The sequence below is a fragment of the Mesoplodon densirostris genome, chromosome X, assembly GCF_025265405.1.
Source record: "Mesoplodon densirostris isolate mMesDen1 chromosome X, mMesDen1 primary haplotype, whole genome shotgun sequence".
In the NCBI taxonomy this organism is placed as follows: domain Eukaryota; kingdom Metazoa; phylum Chordata; class Mammalia; order Artiodactyla; family Ziphiidae; genus Mesoplodon; species Mesoplodon densirostris.
Genome location: NC_082681.1, coordinates 122,612,932 through 122,629,699, shown reverse-complemented (window position 1 = coordinate 122,629,699; position 16,768 = coordinate 122,612,932). Strand labels below are relative to the sequence as shown.

Here is a 16,768-nt window from a genome sequence, read left to right as displayed (position 1 = left end):
ACCACAAAAAAAAAAAAAAAAAAAGACAACAAATAACAAGTGTTGGTGAGGGTGTGGAGAAAAGGGAGCCCTCGTGCACTGTTGTTGAGAATGCAAATTGGTGCAGCCACTATGGAAAACAGTAATGGAGACTCCTCAAAAAATTAAAAATAGAACTACTGTACGATCCAGCAACCCGACTCCTGGGTATTTATCTAAAGAAAACAAAAACACTAATCAAAAATATATATGCACCCCTACATTCAATGCAGCATTATTTACAACAGCCAAGATATGGAAGCAACCCAAGCATCCATAAACAGATGCATGGATAAAGAAGATGTGATATATATACACAATGAAGTATTACTCAGCCATAAAAAATAAAATAAAATCTTGCCATTTGCAAACAACATGGATGGACCTAGAGGGTATTATGCTAAGTGAAGTAAGTCAGGCAAAGACAAATACTGTATGATTTCTTATATGTGGAATCTAAAAAAACAAAACAAATGAACAAACATAACAAAACAAAAACAGTCATAGATACAGAAAACAAACAGGTGGTTGCCAGAGGGGAAGGGGTTGGGAGGAAGAAAGAAAGGTGAGGGAGATTAAGAGGTACAAACTTTCGGTTGCAAAAAATGAGTCAGAGGTATGAAATGTACAGTGTGGGGAATACAGTCAATAATTATGTAATATCTTTGTATGGTAACAGATCATGATTGTAACTAGACTTATCGTGGTAATCATTTTGAAATGTACAGAAATATGGAATCACTATGTTGTATAACAGGAACTAACATAGTGTTGTAGGTCAATTACACTTTAAAAACAAAGAAAGAAACAAACTCATAGAAAAAAAGATCAGATTTAATTATCAGATCAGATAAATAAATAAATAATTATCTAACAAAGCAGGATAAAATACAGGCTCTTTGGGAAGTTAGGAGGTACTGTGAACTGGGAATATAAAAGAAGCCTTCTCAGAGGAAATGGTAGGTAAACTGGTACTTTAAAGGTGAGCATTTCAATGAGCAGAGAAGAATGAGAGAGGAATTTCAGGCTGAAGGTACAAAATGAGTGGACACTAAAGAAGAGCCTGCCTCCTCTACTTGATTATGAAATGCTGGAGTTGCTCAGGTTTCTTCTGGGCTCTCATCTCCCTCTCAAGTCTCTCAGGAGCCACCCATACACAGATGACTTGCAAAGCATTACCTTTCCTTCCCAGACTTCGCCTCTGAAAGTCAGACTGAAATAATTAAATGGATTGGCTATTTGATACCACTGGGAAGATGCTGTCAATTAAGGACTATAGCCATAGCAGCAAAAGAAAAAGTGAAATATACAGAGGGTGCTGAATCGAAGCAGAAAGTAAAGGGAGACAAGCTGTAATCCAGGTAGGGAACAAAGGCACTTAACCAACACTAGTCAGAAAGTAAAAAGCTGTGAATTACATTAAAGTTAAGTCCCATTACTACACAAAGGGATTCAGTTCAAAAAAACTGAGGGATGAGTCACACAGAAGATATACCCAGGTTCCTATGTCCTTCTCTAAAATCTCTAACCCATAACTGAGTTCTGAATCTCAACTGGTATCAATTCCTCCCATTAGTTGAGTAAGTGATTTTGTAAATCCTAGAAGGTGAAAATATATGTTTAGAAATAATTAAAACCAAATCTTTTTTTATCTTTTTTTTAATTGAAGTACAGTTGATTTACAATGTTGTGTTAGTTTCTGCTCTACAGCGAAGTGACTCAATTATACACACATATACATTCTTTTTTATACTCTTTTCCTGAAGACCTAAATAAAGAAATCCATGTACCATGTTCACAAGTTGGAAGATTTCTAATCACAAGAGAAACTGGATTTAACCATGATTAAATTTTCTGTTTATCCAAAGGTACTGTTTAATCAAGATGGAGTAGTATTGGCATCAGGGCAGACATATAGATCAATGGAACAGAACAGAGAGCCCTGAAAGGTCCACCTATATACGGTCAATAGATTTTCAACAAAGCGCCAAGGTAATTCAGTGGACCAAGGATGGTTTTGGTTTTTTGCTTATTTTTTCAACAAATGGTGCTGGAACATATCTACATACAAAAAAAAAAAACCTACAATGAGGTACCACCTCACACCGGTCAGAATGGCATCACTGGAAACGAAATCATCTCAAGGAAATAACTGTACTCCCATGTTCACTGCAGCATTATTTGCAGTAGTGAGGGTATGGAAACATCTAAGTGTCCAACGACAGATAAACAGATAAAGAAAATGTGGTGTGTATATGTCCAATGGAACATTATTTAACCTTATAAAAGAAGGAAACCTTGCCATTTGTGACAATACAAATGAACCTGGAGAGCATTATACTAAATGAAATGAGCCAAAGACAAACACTACATGGTATTATTTACATGTGAACTCTTAAAAAAAAAAAGGAAATATGTGAGGTGATGGATATGTTAATTAACTTGATTGTGGAAATCCTTTCACACTATATATGAATATCAAATTATTACTTTGTGCACTTTAAATATACTACAATTTTATTAGTCAATTATACCTCAATAAAGCTGGGTGGGGAAAAAAAAGAATGGCCATCATTAAAAAGTCTTCAAATAACAAATGCTGAGGACTTCCCTGGTGGTCTAGTGGTAAAGAATCCGCCTTCCAATGCAAGGAACGTAGATTCGATCCCTGGTCGGGGAACTAAGATCCCACATGCCGTGGGGCAACTAAGCCCGTGGCCATAACTACTGAGCTCGCCCGCCTCAATGAGAGAGCCCGCATGCCACAAACTACAGAGCCCACGCGCCACAACTAGAGAGAGAAAACCTGCATGCCACAACCAGAGAGAAGCCCACGCACTGCAACAAAGAGCCTACGTGCCACAACAAAAGATCCCGCATACCTCAACGAAGATCCCACATGCCACATCTAAGACCCGATGCAGCCAAAAAAAATAAAGAAAAAAAAAGCCACACTGCGAGTGTGGGATTAGCAAATGTAAACTATTTATATAGGATGGATAAACAACAGGGTCCTACTAGCACGGGAACTATATTCAATATCCTGTGGTAAACCATAATGGACGGACTTCCCTGGTGGTCCAGTGGTTAAGAATCCGCCTTCCAATGCAAGGGAAGAGGGTTTGATCCCTGGTTGGGGAACTAAGATCCACATGCCGTGGGGCAACTTAAGCCCGCATGCCACAACTAGAGAAGCCTGAGCACCGCAACTAAGACCTGACGCAGCCAAATAAATTTAAATAAATAAACAAACAAAAATGGTCCAGATCAAAAAAATCTTAAAAAAAAACATAATGGAAAAGAATATAAAAAAAAGAATGTCTGTATGTGTATAACGGAGTCACTGTGCTGTACAGCAGAGATTGGCACAGCATTGTAAATCAACTATACTTCAATTTAAAAAAAAGAAAAACAACACTTACCTCACAACAGACAAAAACTACCTTGAGATAGACCATAAATGTAAATGTAAAGCCTAAAACTATAAAATTTCTAGAGGAAAACACAGAGATCTCGTGACTTTGAGTTAGGCAATGATTTCTTAGATATGACACAGAAAAGCACAACACATAAAACAAAAAATTGATAAATTGGACTTCAAAATAACAACTGCTCTTCAAATGACACTGCTAAGAAAATAAAAGGACAAGCTACAGAATTGGAGAAAATATCTGCAAAACACATATCTGATAAGAGATCTGTACCCAGAATATACAAACTACTCTGACAACTCAATTTTAAAAAGGCAAACAGAGCCCAATAAAAACATAATTGGCAAAAGATTTGGACAATCACTTCGATAAAAAAGATACATAAATGGCCAACTAGCATGTGAAAAGATGTTCAACATCATTAGTATTCTGGGAAGCACAAATTAAAGCCACAATGATATACCACCACATAAATGGCTAAAATTAAAAAGACTGACACTACCAAATGTTGGTGAAGACGAGGAACTGGAACTCTCTTTCATTGCTGAGGGTAATGTAAAACAAGTATTCCTATTAAAATAGAACCTTCTTAGAGTTAAATGCAAAGCAAATATTCTTAACTTCAAAACCAATGTTTTGGAATCCAAAGGACTTACTTTAGAGGTAGAACCACAGACCAAAGAATAAAATATTCTACTTATCCCTAGATAAAAACAGGAAGAATTCCAGAACCCTTTAGTTTGAGATTAGCCATATTAGATAAAATCAACTCTTTCAGAGTTTGGAAACGTTTCCTTTTCAATTATCATAGTCATTCAGCACCACTGAGCAGACATATCCTCTTATGAAGTCCGAAGTCATGTCAAAAAAAAGACTTCAACATAAAAAAAGAACCCAAACTCTTCAGGAAATGAGTCAGTGATTCAATAAGCCTTCCCTTTCAGTCATTATGGTGTTACAGTGCAGTGAGTTTTTAGGAAGACATCATCAAAAGTGAGCTTGTGTCCACTGTGGTAATTTAAGGATTCTTTCAGGGTCAGGATAAAATCAAAATCATTTGCCCTAAGCACTCTTTTTCACTATTAACAGCCTTTACTGTCTTCCCTCTTGAGCCATGTAGCTTCCATGTTCCACCGCACCAATCATTCCAATGTAGTTTTCCCTTTAAGAGAATATGATCCTGCCCTGTTTTTATTTCCTTTATATATATTCCACAGCACCTAGAACAGCGCTAGGCACAGGTAGATTCAAACTGAACACCTGAGTGAATACTCACCAACCTTTAATAAAACAATATTTCTTTTCAAATATTTTTGAAAATCATAAACTTCACTGGAGACTTATTTTATTTCCTACTCTCTCCAATATTCCTACTATCCAAGTTCTATACTTGGCATATGCGAATGTGTAAATTCTCATTCAATTTATGCACCAAATGTACAAAGTGAATGCTTAAACTTACTTTTGAGCAAATAAAGAGTTCTGTGTTAAAAAGTATCACTACTTAAACTATCTTAAACTTCAAAGTGCCATGCACTATACAGACAAAACTGTACAGCAAAACATTACAGCATCCTCCTTGTTAGAAAAATGCCCAGTCAAACTCTCTGATGGGAAAATGGGTAATTCCATTCCAAAGAAACAAAGTAAATACACCAACTGTTTCTCTACTGGGCTCTCAAACTACAAAAGCTAATCCATTTAAACCTGCAAAGAGAATAATCTTTTTTGTTTTACTTGAACACATGACTTTTATTTACAGACATTTATTTACAGACATGTGGGCATAATCCCATGTGTCAAGGGTTTATGCCCATAAGAATCAACAAGACAAGGCCTCTGCCCTCTGGGAGCTCCCCTGCAGGGCTCCCAGGCTGTGGAGCAGATATGGAAGCAAGTCTTACATAATAGGAGTTGTTTACCTGCTCACCTCTCCTCACAGACTGTAAAGTGATTGAGAATTACTCTTCCCTGTAGCTCTCTCACAGCTAGCACAAAGCCTTGCACTTAAAAAAAAGTACTCAGGGCTTCCCTGGTGGCGCAGTGGTTGAGAGTCCGCCTGCCGATGCAGGGGACGCAGGTTCGTGCCCCAGTCCGGGAAGATCCCACATGCCGCAGAGCGGCTGGGCCCATGAGCCATGGCCGCTGAGCCTGCGTGTCTGGGGCCTGTGCTCCACAACGGGAGAGGCCACAGCAGTGAGAGGCCCTCGTACCGGAAAAAAAAAAAAAAAAGTACTCAAAGGTTCTGTTAGTAACTAAAATCTCACTCTAAATGTATATATAGGTCTCTATAGGATTATATGAGTAAAAGATTATTTAAGCATGGAGAGAAACATAGGACATATACTAGGTTGTTAATAAGGCTTACCTGGGAGGGTAAAGATGATGGGGTGTGTGTGGGAGAGGGCATTATAAATATATTTTGTGTGATATAATTCTATTTGTATAAAATTTTGCACAAGCTTGTATAAAGTAATACAAAAATATTTTGGTGATCCTCCTTTTCTGCATCACAGGGTGGTGAGATTTTAGGTGACCTTTATTTTCTTCCTTATATTTTTATGTATGATTTGAATTCTTTACAATGGTATATATTAAATAATCAGAGAAAGTTATTTTCATTTGTGGGGGGGATGTACCCTGACAGTTTTTTTTTAAATAATCCCTAAATGTTGTTATATTATTAAGAAGCTCTGTATATGCAATCCTGGCTTATCACATAAGTTTTAACAAATTATATGGTTACTGTGATGGTTACTGGTAGCCATAACAATTACACAGAAATATTATTTCTAGTGCTTAAAGCCGTTACAAATTACTTCATCTCCCTGAGTCTTGGGTTTTCCCACGTGTAAATTAAAGCTAATACCATCTACACTTCATAGTGTGGTCATGAAATTAAATGTAGTCATGAAATTAAATGAGATAGTGTAGGTACAGCATCTAGCACAGTATCCTGAACAACTGGAAGCTCAAAGACTGTTTTCTATCCCATCCCATCTGTCCTAATTAAAACACCCCAAGGTGAGTGAGTTTTAGCATTAACACAACATTAATTACGTTATAAAGTGGAACTACATTCCTACTTTGATTCCTGAGCATTACTTATTCTCTTCCAAAGTATAAACTAAAAAGGTGCTGTTTAAAGAAACAAATGCTAAGTTTAAGGCACTCTTAAATTAAGCAGTAATATATATATATATATATATATATATATATATATATATATATATATATATATGTAATGCCCAGACATATAATTACCAAAGAAAGCAGCCACCATCCCCAACCAGCATTATCCGAAAGCCTATATATTCTAGCTAAAGCCAAAAAAAACTTGCTGTCACCCCATGTTGGATGACTCTGAGGTATAATTATTCATGAATATATTATTTCCTTTAGGGTTGGTGAGTATTGGAAATAGCTTTAGGTTCTTTGTGAACTAAAATGGTCTTTGTGGGCTTCCCTGGTGGTACAGTGCTAATACAGGGGACACGGGTTCAAGCCCTGGTCTGGGGAGATCCCACATGCCACAGAGCAACTACGCCCGCGAGCCACAACTACTGAAGCCCACATGCCTAGAGCCCGCGATCCACAACAAGAGAAGCCACCGCAATGAGAAGCCCGCACACCGCAACGAAGAGTAGCCCCCCCGGCCGCAACTAGAGAAAGCCCGCGCGCAGCAACGAAGACCCAATGCAGCCACACACACAAAAAAGCACATACAAATTGAATGGGAAAGATAGACATTTTCCTAGGACTGAATACTAGGAGAAATTTGTACAGATTCTGATGTAAAGGAATATTGGCTAATTTAATAGGAAGTATCTTTAACTATAATTTGAGAAAAAATAAAAGTTGCATTGTCCCTGTTATAATGCCCCAGCATTACAATGTAATTCACCTATGTCTTTCAGTCGCAGTAGAAGGACAGAGATTATAGGAGTTAAAGGACTACACCACAATCTGTTGGTAAACCCTGGATAGCATCAATTCATAGGTGAATCCTCAGAATGCCTCAAATAAAGATATACTGTGGAGTTAAGACTCACATACCAGATACACAGACAGCACAGCTATTACCTTTCTGGAAAATATTAGGAGCCTGACCTTCTTTTAGAAATAAAGATATACCTCATTTCCACAATGGTGGTCTGCAGAAGAAACTACAGAAAAGCTTAGCTTTGCTCTCAATATACTTTGAACTGCCTCAGCACTTTAAGGAAAACTCAAATAAGACCCCCAAAGTAGTTCTCCATGTTACATCGGAGAGAAAAATTAAAAGCTTTGTTTTATTTTTGCCAGCACTAAGGGAAGTTGTTTCACTAAATGTACATAAGGAGCAACTTCGCTGCATTTAAAAAAAAAAAAAATCCAGGGACTTCCCTGGTGGTCCAGCAGTTAAAACTCCACGCTCCCAATGCAGGCGGCCTGGGTTAGATCAGGAAACTAGATCCCAGCACACCGCAACGAAGATCCCACAAGCCTGAACGAAGACCTGACGCAGCCAAATAAATAAATAAATATTTTAAAATAATAATAATAATAAAGATTACCTGGTACTGTGTGTTTGAATCACATAACACCTCTTGGCACATCCACTGTGCTCAAAAATATTTTTAAAAATAAATCCAAAAATTCAAGTATAAGCCCCAAAAAAGTAGTAGGTTATAGTGTCTGACATTGACATTTATTTCCTTTACCACAAGACCACAGTTACACTAAATCTAGTAGTTGTATCCAGCAGGCTTTGAACAAGGATAGATAGACTGGGGTCTTTTACAAAACCATTTGTTTTGCAGATTGTATCTTATAACAGAATTAAGGGCTGATAATAGATCAATAAATGCTTTGAAAGTCTTGCATTGTTTTAAACCATTTTCTCAGTATGATTAAACAATGTAAAACACTGATTAAAGTGGAATTATTAAACCTAAAACTCCTATTGCTCTTATCTGATTCTGGAGAAAATTCTACAATTTTTTTTTGAGAAAGACAGTTTTAAAGGACTATTTAGCAAGTTAATGGGTCCATAATTCTAAGATTACAGGGCTCTTCCATTATTTGTTTGCTTTTTTTTCTTTTTGCCTTTCCATTGCGTTTTGTTTTGAAGATGAGGTAATACACCTTGAGTCTCTAATTAGAGACCACTACCCGAAGAGTCAACTAGGGGCAACATTTTGACAAGGGCAGGAACTAGCAAGAAATTTCCCAGGGCCCTTTTCGACTTTAGGCCATTAGTCAGATGTTATAAAATGGATGGAATTACAGAATCTCAACCTGAGAGAATATAAAAATAAACAAAATACAGATGCTAAGCTGAAAAAAATAAATTTGTTCCCTCACCAACAGCAAGGTTTGCTGCCATATGTGCCGGACAGAAGTCCCATAGGTGAGAATAAAGTCCAAATTTAAGCATTCATTATTCACTTGTTCACTCAACCTCCCATTTGACAGACATTAAAATCCACATTTTTTGAAAGAGTAAAGTGACCTTAAATTGAGACAACATTGAATTTTTTATCAGTGTAGAAAAATTCTCAACTATATTATACATTTACCAGACTAACCGTTTCCTGATGACCAGGGTTTTTGGTAATAAATATAATAACACCCATAACACAAAGAGTTGCTGGGCTACCTCACTTTCTGCAATCTGGCCTCTACCTCCCCACTTCTATAACTGCTTTCCAAGGCTCCAGTTACCCCCCAGACAACAAACCCAATTACAGTGTTTCAGTCTTACTTCCCCTTGACATTTCAGGAACCCTCTGTGATAGATCCATCAACCCTCATCCTAAGACACCGCTCCTCTCTGAGCCTCATATGTAGGTAGGACCTGGTGGTCCTACCTCTATTATCTCTTTGTGTCTACTTCCTCCTTCTGTCCCAGCTGTTGATCTTCTGTAGTCACTCAGTCTCTTCCTCTAGATTCTACAAATTTTTAGAGTCTAGAATCTCGTTCTATTCCACGGTTCATGCAACATCCCTATGTGCATAACTCCTATATCAGCACCTCTAGTCCCAATCTCTCTCCAAAATTTCTACTCTAGCCAAATGAACATCAGTCTGAATGCCTCACAACCACCTCAAATACTACATATTTTTAAAAATCAAACTCAGGAATTACGTGGTGGTCCAGTGGTTAGGACTCCACGCTTCCACGGCAGGGGGCCTGGATTCGATCCCTGGTTGGGGAACTAAGATCCCACAAGCCGAGAAGCACAGCCAAAAATCAGAAAAACAAAAAAATCAAACTCTTTTGTCCTCCAAAATGAGCTCTTCTTCCTCTGCTTCCTATTCTAGACATCACAAACTCCCAATTTTTCTGAATTAAAAGTCATCTTTGAGTCCCCTCCTCCTTTGTCCAATATCTTATCAGTTACCAAGTTCTGTTGATTCTTGAAGCTCGGAAAGCTGGTAGTGAAAGAAAAATGATTCAAACCTAAGTTTGTCAGGCACCAAAAGACAGGGATACAATACACTGTTCACACTTTGAAAGGGAGAAGTAAGGAGACATACACACCATGCACCCTGCACAGAATGGATCCTTGAAGGCAGGAGAAAATAAAGATTATGGTCCCTGGGGTCTACTGATGGTGGTGCTGGCAGTGGTAAATAATAAATACTAAGAACTGTCACTTACTGACCTCTTGCTAAATGTCTGGTGCCCTACTAGGGTCTTTATAGTCATTTTTCTTATCTAAAGCCTATTACAAGCCTGTACGGTTAATACTGTTATTAATGGCCATTTGAAAGTTAAAGATGTTGAAGCTCAAAGACCTGTACAATTATCCCCCAGCTAGATTAAAACCTAGGTCCATGAATGCTAAGCCATTATGCTAAAATTGCTTCTCTTGTGTTTGTGTGCATGCCTTATCTCCCCTACTAGATAAGCTTTTGGGGGCAGTACCATGTCTGGTTCACCTTTGTATTCTGCAGTGTCTATCCACCATGTCTATCACATAGTAGAGCCTCCAAAATGTTTGCTAAATGAGTAAATCTGTTGTGCTACAGTATACTTATGCATAAACCATATAGTCCCAGAACATTGTGGTTTTTTAAAATAATTTTGGTGAGGTTTTCTTTTGGCTGTCATTGTTCTCCATTCTTTTCTGCAATGTCTACTCTGCTGTCTTAGTCTACACACAAATCTAGATCAGTGGGCCAAGGAGAAAGTTCTGTGAGATATGAGATAGTCCCCCACTCCCCACATCTCCCTCCTTCCCAACATCTGATACACCTTCATTTTTCTTACTCTGAATTTGATTTCTAGGATGTTTGAAGTCTCAAAAAGACAGGCCCCAGTACAAATGTGTTATTATTACAGGTATTTTTCCAGGGAGAAGAACAACTAGATATACTATGCTGTACCAGAATTCAGTTTATAAATTGCAACTACATAGCAGTTTGAACTAAAACATGCGTTTTAAACCAATATTCACAAAAAAGGGAAAAGACACAGTCCCTACACACAAAATAATTTAACTGCAAAAATATTTCATTACATCCCTTTGAGCATAATCAATAGTATAAGAAGTTTCAAGGCTAAAAGAGGTTTACATATATGTCTGCTGGTAGTTTTAAAGAAAAGGTTGAAAGAAGTGACTAAAGTTATACACACACATAATTCACCAAAAACTATTGATGAAATAGCACAGGTAGAACTTTTTTTCTTTTTTAATCTATCTTGTTATAAAGACACTTTTCAAATTTGAAAAACAAACAAAAAAGTTCTTCTTTATTGCTCAGTCAATATGCAAGAAAACGATAGAGAAGTCTAAATTAACTGCATAAAATAACACCTTTAAGTTTTTCATTTTGACTTGAAAATAGTTTATTACTTTCATTTCAAGAAGTACTTCACATTTATACCTAAATGCAAAAGCACTTGACTTAATTGAAATATATTATAGCTATATGTTTTCCTTTGACAAAGAGAAGCTAGCTCTTCTAACTAAAAATTTGCTCCTGGTAAGATGATTATCTTAACAGGTTTACAGAAGTGTATACAGTTGGCTCTCAGTATCCATGGATGTAGAACCCACGGATACAGAGGGCCGATTGTGCTAAGCCATTTTATATAAGGGACTTGAGCACCCATAGGTTTTGGTATCCGAGGGGGTTCTGGAACCAATACCCCACAGATACAGAGGGACAACTGTAGGATATCCATTGCACAGCTATACATAACTTGTTGAATTGGACATGATTCATCATTTTAAGATTTCACAAGCATCTACTCTATTTACTTAGTATTCAAATTTCCCCATTTTCTGATATATTTATAAATATAATCAGAAAAAATCTAAATTCTAATGTTGTAATTACTTTGAAAAATAAGATCCCATCTCTGAACTGTGAATAGTCAATATTAAGAATGAACATTTTTAGGGACTTCCCTGGTGGTCCAGTGGTTAAGACTCTGCGCTCCCAATGCAGGAGACCCAGGTTCGATCCCTGATCAGGGAACTAGATCCTACATGCTGCAACTAAAAGATCCCGCAGACTGCAACTAAGACCCAGTGCAGCCAAATAAACAAATAAATATTTTTTTAAAAGAATGAACATTTTTAGTAGTGAGGATGTATCAAATCAAGCTTTCTGGAGGAGCAACTTTAATTATGCTTTAGTAAAGTCTACCCCCAACGACTTAGAAATTAATCTTTTTCTGTGTTAAAGCAAACCCAAGAAGAAAACAACTATTTTCAAGAATTTTTAATTTATCTAATAAATTATAGTCTCCAGGGCTTCCCTGGTGGCTCAGTGGTTAAGAATCCGCCTGCCAATGCAGGCGACACGGGTTCGAGCCCTGGCCCAGAAAGATCCCACATGCCGCGGAGCAACTAAGCCCATGCACCACAACTACTGAGCCTGCACTCTAGAGCCCGCATGCCACAACTACTGAGCCCGCGTGCCACAACTACTGAAGCCCACGCGCCTATAGCCCGTGCTCTGCAACAAGAGAAGCCCCTGCAATAAAAAGCCCGCGCAGCTCAACGAAGAGTAGCCCCCACTCGCCGCAACCAGAGAAACCCCACGCACAGCAATGAAGACCCAACGTAGCCAAATAAATAAATAAATTATAGTCTCCAAGTTAAATAATTAATCCCTTACAATTTTAAAACAATATATGTGAATGCTATGCATTTAGTTAAGAAGTGAGTCATTCAGAAAACAGATAAATGAAAAAAGTCAAGGGTTGCCAAAATCCCAGTTTATAGTTGTAAATTCCTAAGGTTTTAAAGCACAGCCACAGGCTAATGGCCCAAAGACCTGTTGCCCAGGACATTTGCAGAGGACTGAAGTTAATAGCAGGGCATGTCAATTTACCGCAGGCAGCTCTCAGTGCAACATTCTGACAAAAGAACTGGGTCAGGTTACAGCCTGTTCCTATTATCACAGCAGTCTAGATTTATGGTTTCTAACACTGGCCCTACAAGAAATAATGGAAATGATGACAACAACAATCCCTGCTAGACAACAGATTACAGAAAAGCATGCAATAAACCACAATCTGAAGTGACCAGAAAACTAAACATCCCTGACAATGCTTAAAACATGAGGCAGGTGTCAGTAAATTACCCATTTAAACATTTCTACAACCTCTCAAAACCTCAGCACAAAAAATCTCAAATCAGAGTTTCCAATCTAAAGCCAAGCAATATACAAAGGTATTTAAATTATTGAGTACTATAGTTTAATTCTTTTCGTAACCATCAAAGACAATGTAGTTCATTTGAACAGATTTATGAAACTCTACCAAATTAATAAAAAATAAAGAGAATAATGAACATTACTTTTCAAATAACTTTAAAGTATACTGGAAAACACTCCAAATGATACTTAACATCTTTCAAAAGAAAAAAAAAAGGCAGTTTCACAGCAAAGGGCACAAGTTTACAACTGTATTCAGAGAGGCAAGAGAACTGCAGAAGATAAACATGTGATTCATTCACTGCTTAATTTAAAACTAAAAGAAGTTTGTCAATACATTTGCTTAAAAGACTATGTCAAGGTTACAAGGTACATACCAAGCAAACGGAGCTGTTTGTCTGGAATTCAACACCAGTTAATCCTTATGAGAAACAGAGGTCGAGAAAAATCAAATATGTATTCTAAACCCAAAAAGCAAAGAGAGTTCCACCAACTTTCCCCTAAGAAAAGAAAGCATCCTCAAGATATGCCCTAAAATTGCAATATATCTGCCCCTCCTGAAGTTTACAATGGCATGTTACCACAAAAGGTGGGTACTCTCTTTCCGCTCTTACAACAATTTGCTCCTATAAACTTAGGAAGGGGCAGAGCCACAGCCATAAACACAGGTCACAAGTAGTAGGTAGTCAAATGCTCTCTACCTTCAAATGTTTCCCAGCTCATTACTCATACAAAGCTTATCTTTTTTTTTTTTAACTCCTTGATTAAGTAATGAATTCACCTAGTCTATGTCAGATGAGTAGGAGCCTCAAATCTTTCACTGTTAACACAGTAAGATATTCTCATTTCTTATGCTAAAATCTTTCCATCACATGCCTAAAAAATGAAAGTAAGAGAAAGGTTTAGGAATATATGTTTAGTAGAAATCATTTAGCATAAAAAGCACAAGTATTATTATTTCTAAGGTAGCCAAGGTTTACTTATTAGACAACGTAAAGACAAAATAAAAATAAGCAAAAACGCCTTACTCATGAAAACCAAACAACATATGCATATTTCAAATCTTAGATGGTTTCTGAAATTTTCTAAAGTTATCGTGCTTTAAGAATGGTCACCTCTGATATCTTTTAAAAAATGAGATGCTGTCGCTACAGTAAAGTCATTTCTACTCTTAGAGTAACCAAAGCTCAAATTAGTGAGAGCCTGGAAAACTTATCACTAAATTATACCAACCTATTTTAATCTAAGAGCAGTGGTTTCTCTTATTTATTTCCCCAAGACAAAAGGATTATAAAGATTAAGACTCCAAGACGGGACTTCCCTGGTGGCGCAGTGGTTAAGAATCTGCCTGCCAATGCAGGGGACACGGGTTCGAGCCCTGGTCCGGGAAAATCCCACATGCCGCGGAGCAACCAAGCCCATGAGCCACAATTACTGGAGCCCGCGCGCCCTAGAGCCCGTGCTCCGCAACAAGAGAAGCCACCGCAATGAGAAACCCCCGGCAACTAGAGAAAGCCCGCGCTCAGCAACTAAGACCCAACACAGCCAAAAACAAAAAATGACTCCAAGCCAAGGAAGGGTAAACTTTTTCTTTCAAAATGACCAACATTTGCCATTTTCAAAATTTCCATGTCTTTGGTTCCTGAAATCATCAATCACTTCAAATTCTAAGATATTATGTAGTAATTTTCAGACACTAATGATGTTCCTTAAATTCTTAAGGGCACTTGATTTGCTCACTCCAAACTATAAAATATCTGGCAATGGCAGACCAATATTCATACCATAGCCTCATGGCTCTAACGCTGATGGCTAGCAGAGTTCACTTTGTTCATATCTTATATATCCTAAAAACCAGGAATATTACTAGGAGGAGACAATGAGACGCCCAGGGAGGTGACCTAATAGAGAACATGATCTCAGATTTCCATTCACAATTGGAATGAAAATTGACCTGGCCTAAAGGGAAAAAAAGCAGCAGAGTAACCTGGCAAAAAAAAAAAAAAAAAAAAAAAAACTAGAGGTGACTAATAACTAAAATAGCAGAGGATCCTTTGCATCCTCCAGTGTTCCAGTTACCAAAGTTCCAACAGTCATTTCTATTAACCCAAACAGAGGGGCAGTAAAATATTCAAGTGAAGTTTTCCTCCTCCCTCCCTCTCTCCCCACCCTCCAAGAGCTCAAACTAAAATTGGGATTTGGATCTTCCTTAAGTGGAAAAAGGGGCTATGTCATTTTCATTCAAAAAATTTGGCATTTACTCAGCCTTCTCAAGGCACTTTACTATCATCAATTATTTCTCAGTGAGAGAGTGCAGGATTACCCTGACCATTTCACTGATGCGGAAACAGACACCAACAGCAAAGGGAACAGGGGCAGAAAGAGGGGCGATAGGAAGCATCTGGGAGGAACAGGCAGGCAGCTAAAAAGGAACAAACCCAAAAGAAAATGAGAGTCACATCTGGCTTATAGCTGACCATCATAACCCTTGTTACTTTTTAGCTCAGAGAGATTTCTGAAACGTTTTGAAAAAAGAAAGTGCTCTAAATTATCAGTTTATATCTTGTTACAGCCTAAACTTCTTGGTCATAGAAGTAAAGTTACTTAGCATTAAAAACTACCCACTATCCAGAGCCCATACTGATTTCAATTTATACCAGTAATTCATTTTCTCTCTCAAGCCTAACCAGTATGTTACCTGTTTGACCCAGAAAACAATCTCTCATAAAAATATCTTTATATCAACATAATCGTAACAAAAAAGGCCCAAAGTTAATATCACATAAGTCAGAAATAATTCACAGTTCCACTCAAATTTTGTTTAGAGAATTATGACCAAAACATTGACTCTCTGAATTTGCCATTGAAATAAGAGGACTACTTGTTCTACATTCGTATTGATTTTCTTAACTATAACCTTGAAAATTTCAGGAATAAACTACTAATGGGAAGCCTTAAACACCCCAGAAACCAGCACACATAGCAGTAGGTTGAACTGAACCCCATACTACAGGCAGCACAGATAGTTAATAAAAATGTGTTGACTGAAGCATAAATCAAAAAGACTGACGAACTGCCTCATGAGAAAAACCACCTCTTGAAGACTGACTCCAGGGGCTTCCCTGGTGGCGCACTGGTTAAGAATCTGCCTGCCAGTGCAGGGGACACGGGTTTGAGCCCTGGGCCGGAAGATCCCGCATGCCGTGGAGCAACTAAGCCCGTGTGCCTCAACTACTGAGCCTGCGCTCTAGAGCCTGCGAGCCACAACTACTGAAGCCCGCGAGCCACAACTACTGAAGCCAGCGCGCCTAGAGCCCGTGCTCCGCAACGAGAAGCCACCGCAATGAGAAGCCCGCGCACCTCAACGAAGAGCAGCCCCCGCTTGCTGCAAATAGAGAAAGCCTGTGCGCAGCAACGAACACCCAACGCGGCCAAAAATAAATAAATAAAATAAATTAAAAATCAAAAATTCTATCCGACTGTTTTGAAGAATATGGATAAAGACATAGCCAAACAAATACAAGGCATCAGGTGAGAACTCAAACTTTTCTCAAAATCCCAACTGGACTCAATTCCAAAAGCTATTTTCACATTCCTGCCATTAAATATACAAAACCACAAACATAGTGAAAGGATATTCATCCTTGGAAATACATTATTTA

General features: G+C 37.9%; 1 protein-coding gene across 4 annotated transcripts in view; it reads right to left on the bottom strand.

The window, feature by feature from the left end:
- The window catches only part of SCML2 (Scm polycomb group protein like 2), a 102,543-nt gene that overhangs the window by 71,507 nt on the left and 14,268 nt on the right, over positions 1-16,768 (bottom strand). The gene's annotated exons all lie outside the window — the stretch shown is intronic.